Genomic DNA, 10,934 nt, shown 5'->3' with positions numbered 1-10,934 from the left:
CGATAATAAACAAAATACGACGGCCAAAGCGCGATCCCGGAGGCTGTACACGACGATGCTGACGAAGTTGGTAACGAAGCGTGGTAATGGACGACGAAACCTACGTCAAAGCCGACTACAAGCAGCTTCCGGGACAGGAATTTTATACGGCAAAAGGAAGGGGAAAGGTAGCAGATATTTTCAAGCACATAAAACTGTCAAAGTTCGCAAAGAAATATCTGGTTTGGCAAGCCATTTGTACCTGTGGCTTGAAAAGCAGCATTTTCATAGCTTCCGGGACTGTCAACCAAGAAATTTACGTGAAAGAGTGTTTGAATAAACGTCTGCTGCCTTTCCTGAAGAAAAACGGTTGTTCCGTACTGTTTTGGCCAGATTTGGCATCTTGCCATTACGGTAAAAAGGTCATGGAGTGGTACCCCGCCAACAACGTGCAGGTGGTTCCCAAGGACAAGAACCTTCCCAACACGCCAGAGCTCCGCCCAATTGAGAAATACTGGGCTATTGTCAAGCGGAACCTAAAGAAGACCAAAAAAACTGCTAAGGACGAGCAGCAGTTCAAGACAAACTGGCTTTCTGCGGCGAAGAAGGTGGACAAGGTGGCTGTACAAAATCTGATGGCAGGTGTCAAGCAAAAGGCCCGGCAATTCGGATTTGGAAAAGCGATAGCCTAACTGAATATTTTTCCTGAATTTTATACTAATTGAACTTGAAAAAGAAATCTAATTTGATTTTTTAAATAAACGATTTCACCGATTTACACGCGTTTTCCCTTGAGCAAATTTTGGCCGTATCACCCTTTATAATATGAAACAAAAGTTCATAAAATCTTTGAATTAGAATAACTTAAATTTGTCATTTCCCAATTTGATCAATCGATAGATCGAAAAAATTAAACATCGTAATTTTGACGAAGGATGGCTGTCTAGGATTAATTTGATAAAATTTTGGTATCTTTTTTTTAAATTTTGGTAGATTATTTTTGGTACGAGTGGCAACCGTCTTACCTACTAATTACCATTTATCATTACATCACCTGGGAGATACACGTATACGATGTATACACAGAAAAAAATATTTTTGTCTACAATCACGAAATTAATTGAACCAATTTATTTTTAACTGAAATGTCTTCAATCACAGAAGTGATAGTATCAATCACCAAAGTCAATTACAAAAATTAATTGAAGCAATAAAATATTGTGATTGTTTTTTTTTTTTCAATTATTACATTTCATTACATTTTGAATTTCAGTTTTTACCAAAAAGCTACAAAACAACAAAATCTTATTTTGCAAAATTTTATTTCTATAGAAAATTTGGTCAAAATTTTATTTCTATAGAAACTATTGTCAAAATTTTATTTCTATAGAAAATTGTGTCAAAATTGTATTTCTATAGAAAATTTTGTCAAAATTTTATTTCTATAAAAAATTTTGTCAAAATTGTATTTCTATAGAAAATTTTGTCAAAAATTTATTTCTAAAGAAAATTTTGTCAAAATCTTATTTCTAAAGAAAATTTTGTCAAAATTTTATTTCTAAACAAAATTTTGTCAAAATTTTATTTCTATAAAAAATTTTGTCAAAATTTTATTTCTATAGGTAATTTTGTCAAAATTGTATTTCAATAGTAAAAAATTTACCATTTTTGGTAGAATTCTACCAAATATGGTGTGAATCGGTCCATGCTTCAAAGGAAACTATTTTATTTGATTCATTGCGGTGGGTATTTAACATAAGATTAGAGCCGTATATATTAGTTTTGTGACAATCATGTTGAGACCGTTTTAAATTAACACATAGTTTACTCACAGACTTAGTCTTTAGCTACATTATGCATAAAATGGCGATAATTTGGTCTGGTTAGGTGGATGGCAAGAATTTTCTTTCAATTTGACCTTATTGAATGAAGAAAGCAATTGTCTACATTCAAATGAATCATTATGGATGTTGCATGGTGAAGTGTCTAATACAATATGTAATAATAGAAAGAAACAACATCCTTGTTCCACATATGCAAGTGTAGTGTCTCGATAATTACTCTTAAGGCGACAAGCTTCTCGTTTCTAGTTCCTATGTTCGTTCGTTTATATGATTTTTCTGCGTATAAAGATGCAGTAAATGTCCTGGAAAAACAGTGTTGCCATCACAAGTAAAATTATCTTAAAACTAATATAACAAAAAGGTTTCAGACAATCATAAGCAAAATGTTTTTAAAAATGATTGAAGATAGAGTTAAACTTTTTTAACATACTACATTATCACCAATGTATATTTTTGTCGTAAACAACATCTAGTTGCACCAATCATGCTCCTCGGCATTAAATATGTTGAAAACTTGCAGACCGAAGCCGAAATTGGATTAACCTGGGATCTCCTTCGATACATAGCTCAAAACCGAGTGAGATGGAAAACGACGATTGTTAGCGCCCGAAACTCCATAGAATAAAATAATAATTGTTTAAACTATTACATGGCCAGCAACATAGTTCGATTTTCCCTATGACGCAAAAGTTTTTGTTGGTCCTGATGCAAAATCCTTATTGAATTCAGTTAGAATTTCATGTGAAAACCTGGCAACACTATCAACATTCCACACATTATAAGGCCCAATCGTCATGGGTAATAAAAGAAAATCATTAAAAGAAATTGATATATTGCAAAATGTTTTTTTCTTCAAGTACTTTTCATACGTTACCACAACAATTTTAAAGCAGGCAAAAAACTATGAGGCCTTTTATGGCAAAACACCTAAGGAGAAAGTGTTTTATTACACATAATTTTTTTCGTCTAGACATTGTGACAAGCTAAACGCAAACATCCTAGTAATGGTAATTGTATTGGCATCAATAAATGTAATATGGTAAATGTGGCCGGAGTATATTTCAGGAAAATGATTGGGAAATTTGATCTCATGGCAATAGAAAGGTCACACGCAAAGAAAATATATTTAGTCATAAAGAATAAAATGAACATTTAAATCATGGTAACCAAACGATATAATATGGCATTAAGCATTTGGCAAAATTTCTTCATAAAATGTACAAAAAATTTCATAGAATCCATCTTCCATTTGTGGCATAAAAATTTCTTCATTAAAAATGCAAACCAGAAGTTTTTGTTGAAAGTTTGAGGATTTTTTTTTAAATTATAAAACTTCCTTAGGCGACGTAAAAATTATCTTCGCCTTAATATCCGTGAATCATGGTAACCAAACGATGTAATATGGCATTAAGCATTTGGCAAAATTTCTTCATAAAATGTACAAAAAAATTCATAGAATCCATCTTCCATTTGTGGCATAAAAATTTCTTCATTAAAAATGCAAACCAGAAGTTTTTGTTGAAAGTTTGAGGATTTTTTTTAATTATAAAACTTCCTTAGGCGACGTAAAAATTATCTTCGCCTTAAATCCGTGAAACTAAAGCAGAAATGCAAACGTTAATTGTTTCTGTTTTTTTTTTATAATAATAAAAGAATTAAAAATTCGATTTATTTTGAGTCGACTTTTCCAAATTTTCAAAAAACGGAAAGTATAAAAATTTGCCGTGAAAATAAGCTTGTCTTCGAGCCGAAAGCCACAAATAGTACGAATCTTCGGGAAACAAATAGTAAAATCGGGAAATCGATCTATATACTATACTGGGACATGAAACAAAATCTATTTTAAGTATCTTCGCCTTAATGTCCGTGAAGCTAAAGCAGGAATGCAAAAGTTGATAGGCTTCTTTAAAATAATAATAAAAAAATATTCGATGTATTTTCAGTCGACTTATCAAAATTTTCAAAAAAAAATCGGAAAGTCGAAAAAATAGTACCCACCTTTAGATATAAATGGAGCCACCGTGGTGCAATGGTTAGCATGTCCGCCTTGCATACACAAGGTCGTGCACGCAGAGAAGGAATATGATCACCTTAACCGTGTTTCAAGAGCAAAATTTTATTTTTGGATGGTGACCATGTAACATTTGCCATAAACATGTTACATGGTCAAATTTTCTTTTCTCACCAAAAATAATATGCTTGCCGAAATCAGACACATAATCTCCGAGAAAATAACATGGTTGCGACAAACATGTTACATGGTCACCATTCAAAAATAACATTTTGCTCTTAAAACATGGTTGAGGTGATCATATTCCTTCTCTGGGTGTGGGTTCGATTCCTGCTTCGACCGAACACCAAAAAGTTTTCAGCGATGGTTTATCCCACCTCAGTAATGCTGGTGACATTTCTGAGGGTATCAAAGCTTCTCTAAGTGGTTTCACTGTAATGTGGAACGCCGTTCCGGCTCGGGTATAAAAAGGAGGTTCCTTGTAATTGAGCTTAACATGCAATCGGGTAGCACTCAGTGATAAGAAAGAAGTTCATCCATGTGGTATCACAATGGACTGAACAGTCTAAGTGAGCCTGATACATCGGGCTGCCACCTAACCTAACCTAACCTTATATATAAAACCAGGATCTATATCCAATACTGGAATTTGAAAGAAAATCTATTGTTATAAAGCATACTAATCACCGAATGAAATTTTATCTATCTAAAGAGCCACAAATCAATGATTTTTCACATTACTCTACACTCATAAAATTAACTTTAACTTCACGGACATATGTGCATGAAAAATATGTTTTTGAATCCATCAATGTATGCTTATACAAATTCTAACTTGTTTCCTAAGATGTTACGAAACAAAACGGATGCAATCAAATTGGCAATTATTCAAAAAATAAAGTTTTATGCTGTAATGACATTTTTCCATTGTCATTGCATTGTGGCCATTGAAAACTTATTGCTTATAAATAAATCCAAATGTAAAAAATTTTATAAACTATTTCATGAGCAAATGATATCATAATTTTTTGAGTAAAGACAAAGAGGTTTTAAAATTAAAAACAAGTTTCCCTTTGAAGCCTGTTTGAATTTGTAATGTGAAGTGGTTAATGCGGTTGATTCTACAACTAAATTGATAAACCTTAAAAATTTCGAATTTTTAATCATGACACCAAATCATGACCATAATTTATTTCGCCCAGAAATAAAAATAAATATTTTAATTAAATTCCTTATCTCTACATATATTATTTTATTCATTAAATTGTTGGCATTAAATTGTTATTTAACCATTTTAATAATGTTAATATTCTCTTCGTAGCAATTTCTCAAGTGTATCTATAAAATTCTCTTATATTTTTTCTCTCATCACTATATCTGTTACATTTGTTATTAAATGTGAAAATTGAAACTATGTCTATTTGAAAGCTACTATCGATCCATAACGAAATCTTATGGAGTTTCAAGTGCCATCAACATTCCATTCAAGACGTTGCCATTATGCGTCAGTGCATATATGTCACAACTAAATGAATGTCACCAGACAGCGAAACGGAGACCAACAAATACTTATATATATGGCAAGCATGCGTCAAACCAGAGAATTTAGTTCAAATGAATATTGAAAAATACATAAGCAACAAAAGAGTTGTGATGTTTAGAATATCTCAATACACTTTTATATTAATATGGATATATTAAGCTACATGTCTTTGATATCCATGGGTTGCTTTTAAATTATACGAAAAAAGATTTTAGCATTCAGATTTATTCCTATCGAACAAATATTGGTGGTAGATATACATGGAAACTATGTCAGCCTATGCATTCTACGATGCCTACCAGAGATAATGTAATATTTAAATCTGGATATCAGGCACGGTTGCCACTCGACCCCAAAATAATCTACCAAAATTTGGAGCAAATTTTACCAAAACCCTACCAAACAAAAAACTTCAAAACAAAAAACTTCAAAATTGTCAAAATTTTATTTCTATACAAATTTTAGTCCTAATCTTATTTGTATAGTAAACTTGGTCAAACTTTTATTTCTATAGAAAATTTGTCAAAATTTTATTTCTATACAAAATTTTTGCAAAATTTTATTTCTATAGAAAATTTTTCAAAATTTTATTTCTACAGAAAACTTTTTGAAAATTTTGTCAAAGTTTTATTTCTATATAAAATTTTGTCAAAGTTTTATTTCTTAGAAAATTTTTGCAAAACAATTTTTCTATAGAAAATTTTGTCAAAGTTTTATTTCTATATAAAATGTCAAAATTTTATTTCTATAGAAAACTTTTGCAAAATTTTATTTCTATAGAAAATTTTTGCAAAATTTAATTTTTATAGAAAATTTTGTCAAAGTTTTATTTCTATAGAAAATTTTTGCAAAATTTTATTTCTATATAAAATTTTGCAATTTTTTTTTATGAAAAAATTGTTCAAAGTTTAATTTTTATAGAAAATTTTTTCAAATTTTTATTTCTATAGAATATTTTGTCAAAGTTATATTTCTATAGAAAATTTTTGCAAAACTTTATTTCTATAAAAAATTTTTGCAAAATTTTATTTCTATAGAAAATTTTTGCAAAATTTAATTTTTATATGAAAAATTTGTTCAAAATTTAATTTTTATATGAACAATTTATTCAAAATTTAATTTTGATAGAAAATTTTGTCAAAGTTTTATTTCTATAGAAAATTTTTGCAAAATTTAATTTCTATATAAAATGTTTGCAAAAATTTTTTTTATGAAAAAATTGTTCAAAATTTAATTTTTATAGAAAATTTTTTTAAATTTTTATTTCCATAGAAACTTTTGTCAAAGTTATTTTATTTCTATAGAAAACTTTTGCAAAATTTTATTTCTATAGAAAATTTTTGCAAAATTTAATTTTTATAGAAAATTTTGTCAAAGTTTTATTTCTATAGAAAATTTTTGCAAAATTTTATTTCTATATAAAATTTTGCAATTTTTTTTATGAAAAAATTGTTCAAAATTTAATTTTTATAGAAAATTTTTTTAAATTTTTATTTCTATAGAATATTTTGTCAAAGTTATATTTCTATAGAAAATTTTTGCAAAACTTTATTTCTATAAAAAATTTTTGCAAAATTTTATTTCTATAGAAAATTTTTGCAAAATTTAATTTTTATATGAAAAATTTGTTCAAAATTTAATTTTTATATGAACAATTTATTCAAAATTTAATTTTGATAGAAAATTTTGTCAAAGTTTTATTTCTATAGAAAATTTTTGCAAAATTTAATTTCTATATAAAATGTTTGCAAAAATTTTTTTTATGAAAAAATTGTTCAAAATTTAATTTTTATAGAAAATTTTTTTAAATTTTTATTTCCATAGAAACTTTTGTCAAAGTTTTATTTCTATAGAAAATTTTTGCAAAACTTTATTTCTATAGAAAATTTTGTCAAAATATTATTTCTATAGAAAATTTTTCAAAATTTTATTTCTACAGAAAACTTTTTGAAAAATGTGTCAAAGTTTTATTTCTATATTAAATTTTGCCAAAGTTTTATTCTTAGAAAATTTTTGCAAAACAATTTTTCTATAGAAAATTTTGTCGAAGTTTTATTTCTATAGAAAACTTTTGCAAAATTTTATTTCTATAGAAAATTTTTGCAAAATTAAATTTTTATAGAAAATTTGGTCAAAGTTTTATTTCTATAGAAAATTTTTCCAAAATTTTATTTCTATATAAAATTTTGCTATTTTTTTTATTAAAAAATTGTTCAAAATTTAATTTTTATAGAAAATTTTTTCAAATTTTTATTCATATAGAATATTTTGTCAATGTTTTATTTCTATAGAAAATTTTTGCAAAACTTTATTTCTATAAAAAATTTTTGCAAAATTTTATTTCTATAGAACATTTTTGCAAAATTTAATTTTTATATGAAAAAGATGTTCAAAATTTAATTTTTGTATGAACAATTTATTCAAAATTTAATTTTGATAGAAAATTTTGTCAAAGTTTTATTTCTATAGAAAATTTTTGCAAAATTTAATTTCTATATAAAATGTTTGCAAAAATTTTTTTTATGAAAAAATTGTTCAAAATTTAATTTTTATAGACAATTTTTTAAAATTTTTATTTCTATAGAAAATTTTGTCAAAGTTTTATTTATATAGAAAATTTTTGCAAAACTTTATTTCTATAGAATTTTTTTTGCAAAACTTTATTTCTATAGAAAATTTTTGCAAAATTTTATTTCTATAGAAAATTTTTGCAAAATTTTATTTCTATCGAAAATTTTTGCAAAATTGTATTTCTACAGAAAATTTTGGCAAATTTTTATTTCTATAGAAAATTTTTTCAAAATTGTATTTCTACAGAAAATTTTGGCAAATTTTTATTTCTATAGAAAATTTTTTCAAAATTTTATTTCAAATTTTGATATCTACAGAAAAATTTTGCAAAATTTGTTTTCTATAGAAAGTTTTTGCAGAAAATTTGTATAGAAAATTTAATCAAATCATTATTTCTACAGAAAATTTTTTTCAAAATTTTATTTCTATAGAAAATTTTGTCCCAATTTATTTTTATATAAAATTTTGTCAAAATATTTCTATATAAAATTTTGTCAAAATATTTCTATAGAAAATTTTATTTCTATAGAAAATGTTGTACGCCTTAGTTGTAGAGGAATAATTTGAAAAATCTACCAAAACATGAAAAATTCTACCAATCTACCTACCTAACAGTAAAAAATCCACCATTTTTGGTAGAATTCTACCAACTGTGGCAACCGTGATATCAGACCGTTTAGTCCAAAAACAACAATAGATTCAGGCAATTTGGATGAAAATTGCATTTGTATTTGTTCATTTAAGTCTATATTCTAAATTTCAATATCCATAATATTGTCGAAGAAAATCTGTCGAACATCGTCCTAGAATTTCACCCTGGTCAAGAATATATACATATATTGACCAGGGGTATGTGTGGTTTGTTCTCCTTATTTTTGTTCTCCATAAAATACAATAAGGAAATATTTGCAGTAGTTAATTTCCACACACTATTTGAAGATTCCTTTATAGTTATTTAGTATTTTCCGTATTATTAGAGACCTGCCTGTGTTCTAAAGAATGAAATATCAAAACAAAATATTCATTCAGATATGCATGCAAATGAAAGACAAAAACAACAGAAGATTGGCTACAAGATGACTTTGCAGAATTGAACAATTTTCACATCATCACACCATACAGATGGTGATAGAATTTGGAAACAGAGCAAAACTAAATGCGTGCTGTAAAAAATAATTGTCGTAAAACAGGAATATGGTTTTGTCCTTTTATTGTTTGTATATACAAAAATTGTTTAGAACTGCCGAAGTAAATTTCCTAACTAATTAATTTACTATAATAATTTTTTCATAAATCGGCTTTTGCCATTTAAACAGTTTTCATGGGATTATTTGTATTCCATAAATGTATGTGAACCATTTCTGGAGCATATATGGATTTATTTTGTTTCGTTCATATTTGAAACTATCAAAGTATTCCTCTCAATTATAAATTAGGTTTAGTCCTTGAATCTTGTTTAATTATAGATTGTTTAAATTTTGTGTAAAAGATTGTTAAATATTTTTATCCTATAGCTTTATTTTATAAATGTATGTTATTGAATGCGATTATTCTAGATCTTAGTTGGCCATCGATATCCATATTGTGTCGACAATGTGTCGAATTTCTTCGAAGCCATGAGCCATTCACTGCTTGTTCCATTTTCTCGACTCGGTTCGGTAATGGATTATGTTCTGAAATATGATTTCCTCACATTTGAAAAGGCAATACATATAAGCAACATATAATAACGAGGATCGATTAAACTTTCCACAGAGCTATTTTATCGTTCAGTTCTTGTGGGACCATGGTTATGTCAAATATCTATTTCCTGAAATTGGGTTTTTGCAATCATTCAAAGGTTTATTAGTATTATGTTACATGGAAAAATCATCTAGTCATACCAAGCAACTATACAAGGTAAATCACCACCTATAGTGGTATGGAATGCGTAAATCACTTCTTACTCTAAAAGCTAGTCTTTGTTTTTTACAGCATATTTATCTGGAGAAGTCGTAGAGCCGTCGTTGATTCATCAAGACGTACGAAAGTCGCGTTCCTTCAATTTTCTATGTTAATTTCCTTTACTCATTCTTCAATATGGAATCAGTGTCGTAAGGATTTGCAGGAATTCATGAATACGCTCTTGGTATAATCGGTAATGTCTCATATCGTTTAACCCCAAACCAGGTCGGATTAACATGAAAGGGGTCCACCAAAACTATAGGCCGTTATCGCAAGACGATTAACATAGGGAAAATACGATTTCCAGGCGTATTGACACTAGCAAAAAATTAAATATATACTTCTATCGCCAACAAAATTAAAATCCCCTCAGCTGCTGCTAAGATAATCGGTTGCAGAAGCCAAAATATAAAGTCCTTGTTGAATTGATGTTCTCCAAAACTTTGGAAATTGATAGTCCCAAGAGATATTATTATAACATTTAAAAATGATATGATCTATATGGTATCACAATGAACAAAATATTTACTGTAACAACCACATCACCACCGAACCCCTTCTAATCACTACCCCAACGTGGCATTCGAACCATGTCCGAAGAAAACAAATTTTTATTTATTCAATAGCCAAAATGTTTTATCGGTCACATTTAACAAACTACAGTATCGATTAAGTCTTCAAACATAACTTATAATGTGGCCAATATCGGGGCTATGTCATTATGGTCCGGATAAACTTATTAGAGAAACTTTTCGTTTTCGTCCGCATTTATTTTCGTGTCAATTGTCGTTTAAATTGCGCTTAGAGAAACCGAAATCACTTGATTTTCGTTTTGTATGCGAACACTGGAATTCGGATAACAGACATAGGCTGTAAATTAAATCCGTTTTGTAAATTTTTCAAAAAAAAGGTCTCTGCCTACTTCCTATGTACAACTTCAGCTACATGTAAATAAAAACTGGTGTTCTCTTACACCATATGGCAAGACTGCTGTGAAAATAACTAACCCGGCAAAAGTGCAAAGTCCAGTATAAAGTAAAAT

General features: G+C 27.9%; 1 long non-coding RNA gene across 1 annotated transcript; it reads right to left on the bottom strand.

Moving 5' to 3' along the window:
- Positions 1–9,446: 9,446 nt before the first annotated feature.
- On the bottom strand, positions 9,447–10,885 carry LOC142229830 (uncharacterized). Its single transcript, XR_012720506.1, has 2 exons — positions 9,832–10,885; positions 9,447–9,758 (listed from the first exon to the last, which is right to left on the bottom strand). It is a non-coding gene; the product is annotated as an uncharacterized LOC142229830 (long non-coding RNA).
- Positions 10,886–10,934: the final 49 nt, after the last annotated feature.

Source organism: Haematobia irritans, chromosome 3 (assembly GCF_050003625.1).
Source record: "Haematobia irritans isolate KBUSLIRL chromosome 3, ASM5000362v1, whole genome shotgun sequence".
Taxonomy (NCBI): Eukaryota; Metazoa; Arthropoda; class Insecta; order Diptera; family Muscidae; genus Haematobia; species Haematobia irritans.
Note: the sequence above shows the minus strand (reverse complement) of the source record. Positions and strands in the feature narration are given on the sequence as shown.